Here is a 3442-nt window from a genome sequence, read left to right as displayed (position 1 = left end):
ACATGTCATGTATGGTGCAGACTGAGGCCTTTCGCCAATATCAGGTCTCATCAGATATACTAAAATTGGGCTTTCAATATTCCAAACAGCAAATACAATAACTTCGTCTACAGACACGCATCACAAAAAATGGTGTCAGTTCATATTGCTATGTTCCATCTTTTAAACACTGGAAGAACAATTCCATACATTGTTATGTTCCCACCTCAATCTTTCATTCCATTTTTTAAACAATGTAAACGCCAAAGAACAGTTCTACACTTTACTTTTTCTACCGCTCAATCCTTCCTTTCAACTAATACACAGCTGAAGAATCGACAAAACTAGAGAAATACACTTTTAGGACTAGACGTGTTAATCACTGGTTCGATTAGTGGTTCTGTTTGTGTGTACCATTTTGTTAAAAGTTATACACCTTTCTTCCATAATTTAGCTTTTTAAATGTATTAATTTCGACGCCAACTTTTTTGGAGGCGTGGTGAGGCAATGACACAACTCTGCAGCTGTAGCGATGTAATAGGATCACGATATCAAATAACGTCGGGTTAGGAATTGGTTTTACCAAATAAATTCATAAATATTTAAGGGTTAGGAATTGGTTTTACCAAATACATTCATAAATATTTAAGGGTTAGGAATTGGTTTTACCAAATACATTCATAAATATTTAAGGGTTAGGAACTGGTTTTACCAAATACATTCATAAATATTTAAGGGTTAGGAACTGGTTTTACCAAATTAATTCATAAATCATCTAGTTCGAACTGTGATGACCAGCTGTGGACAATAAGGCCGAGTGCATCAATATCAATAAAGCAATCTCCAAAGATATTTAACCACAATAAGCGCCAAAACAAACATTCCAGGTTTCGAAACGATATGTTATACACGCCTCGTTCTGTCCATGCATCAGTGACCCTTAATAAGAGCACCATCAATACATTAACGTTTGGTTATTAACTAGGTGGCTCCGCCAAGTTATCAGTCTACAACTTAAAGGAAAGAGGAGAACCTGATAACTACATCTTATGAACTAACACTAAGTTTTCAATAAAACTAACTCGCCATACTTTTCTATCACTATTATAGTACGAAGCTCTGAAACCATAGAAGTACTATGAAAAAGTAACAGGCCATAATTACGTTCACGGTTACAAATAGTAATAATTAGTCCTAACAACTTAACGTATGATACGCAAAGTAAGTGTGTGTACGAGATATGGTGAAATTATGCAATCTTTTACATAAAGAAAAAAACACACCCAAATTTCTGTAACAAGGAATGCCACTTTATGATGGAGTAAGTTTCTAATCTTTGGACCTTTAAGAGTAGGGTGAATCTTCTTGCCCAGGAAAAGGGGTTGTAAATCAGTCAAGTATATTGAGAAAAAACAATTACATCAACTAGAGTGGATTTTTGTTGTTGTTTTGTTTATTTATTTATGTTAGAATGTATAAAATGTTTTATAGATAAAATAAAAAAACTTAAGTCTCTGTACACTTAAATTATTTATTTTTCCAAATAAAAAATAAACAAGGTTAAATATAAAGAGAATATAAACGTTTCCATTAAAAATCTTCCTTGGTTATGTCAGACAAATACTTCGGTCCAGCCAAACAAATATATGGGAACTATTCCTTCTTACTGCACGTGCATGACGCACACGTGCAGGATTCTCCTTCTAGAAAAAACAAACAAATATGGATGTTACGTCTACAATAGGTTATATACGATATAAAAACTAGTCTTATAAATCAAAAAGAACCCACGAGCTGGGTTAGAGTAGCATCAACCCGGTCCACGAGTAAAGCTAATTTAATATGCTGTTTTTACTTTAACTTAAGTTGCGAGTGTATTATAATAAACCGAAATATTAACTCCAATGTATTATTCTTTACACAACTTGTCAAAGGTATAGCGGCTTCTTAGCCGTTTGTTCAAAGACTAGCATTAAATATCGAAATAGGTGGAAGTACAAGATTCTTTAATCATGAAACAAAAACAACAACAAAAAAGTTAGCCTTAAGTACCAGTCTTTTTCTCCACACACACTTAATTTCAATTCACTTAGGAGGCAGTTACATACTTGAACACTTGCACGGACTTGCTTCCGTCTCAGCTTCACCTTTTTTGTTGCACGTAGTGCACTTGCATCCGTCTTCCTTCCCGCACGTGCACTCTTCACCGCATGTGCACAACTCATCTTTAAGAAAAAGGCATAAGATGTTGTTTTTTTTAACCCTAACGTACAGTGTTTTATTTACTAATAATGCTTACCGTATAATAATAACACAACACTTACCTCCACATTTGCAGGCTGGATCGGGCATGATTAGTATTTACAACTATTGATCAAATTGAAACCCAGAATTCTGAAGCACCATCGCATTCAAGGTATTATATTGAGCGCGCAAAGGTTTCGTGTGCAAAATGAGTAGTAGCGTAACGTGTGCTATTTCTAGCCAATCATAGTTGACGATTTGACGCGTTATAATTCTTTTAATTCAGTAAGAGCACGGAACATTCCAACTAGATCTTCTGAGCTTTAGAAAAAAAAACAACAACTGTCATTGACTGCAGTAGTGCCCTAGAAGGAAATTCCTTTGAACATTATTCGTATCACGTGACGTGGGAACATGCAGACTTCTAGACGTCTCGTGGAGCTGTATTTGATGTATTAGGGGTCGATTGTGTATAATAGCTGTTTATTAAAAACTCTAGTTACGTGATGAGACAGGAAACGTGTTTTCTAAAACACCACGTGTCTTAAGTACACAAGAATCGATGTAATAAATAAATTTTGTAAAGGAAACGATGAAAAATTACTATGATCGACTCATTGTTAAAAAAACGTTAGGCTGAAATACCAGCTATTGAAGGTGAATAAACACAGCTTGTGTAGACAAAACAAACATTGTTAGAAACGTGTTGGGTGAATTAGTGTCTTTCTAGAGGACGTTGAGACGAGTTTGGGAAGTTTTATTAAATGTTCAAAGCACCTGAACAGAATATGACTAATAAAGAGACACGTAAACATTTTAGAGATCTTTAAGTTATAAAACGTGTAAGAGTACTTTGAACATGTATAGACTTTTAAAGTTATGAAATTAGTAAGAGTATTTTGAACATTTATAGATTTTTTAAGTTATAAACTAGTAAGAGTATTTTGAACATGTATAGACTTTTTAAGTTATTAAACTAGTAAGAGTATTTTGAACATGTATAGACTATTTAAGTTATAAAACTAGTAAGAGTATTTTGAACATGTATAGATTTTTAAGTTATAAAACTAGTAAGAGTATTTGAACATGTATAGACTTTTTAGGTTATTAAACTAGTAAGAGTATTTTGAACATGTATAGACTTTTAAAGTTATAAAACGTGTAAGACTATTTTGAACATTTATAGACTTTTAAAGTTATAAAACGTGTAAGAGTATTT

The 3442-nt window shown here is 33.3% G+C and overlaps 1 long non-coding RNA gene across 1 annotated transcript; it reads right to left on the bottom strand.

Annotated features, from left to right (window-relative positions):
• Nucleotides 1–1586: 1586 nt before the first annotated feature.
• On the bottom strand, nt 1587–2421 carry LOC106477792. Its single transcript, XR_001292027.2, has 3 exons — nt 2304–2421; nt 2088–2204; nt 1587–1682 (listed from the first exon to the last, which is right to left on the bottom strand). It is a non-coding gene; the product is annotated as an uncharacterized LOC106477792 (long non-coding RNA).
• Nucleotides 2422–3442: the final 1021 nt, after the last annotated feature.

This window comes from Limulus polyphemus, unplaced genomic scaffold, assembly GCF_000517525.1.
Source record: "Limulus polyphemus unplaced genomic scaffold, Limulus_polyphemus-2.1.2 Scaffold79390, whole genome shotgun sequence".
NCBI classification, from domain to species: domain Eukaryota; kingdom Metazoa; phylum Arthropoda; class Merostomata; order Xiphosura; family Limulidae; genus Limulus; species Limulus polyphemus.
Note: the sequence above shows the minus strand (reverse complement) of the source record. Positions and strands in the feature narration are given on the sequence as shown.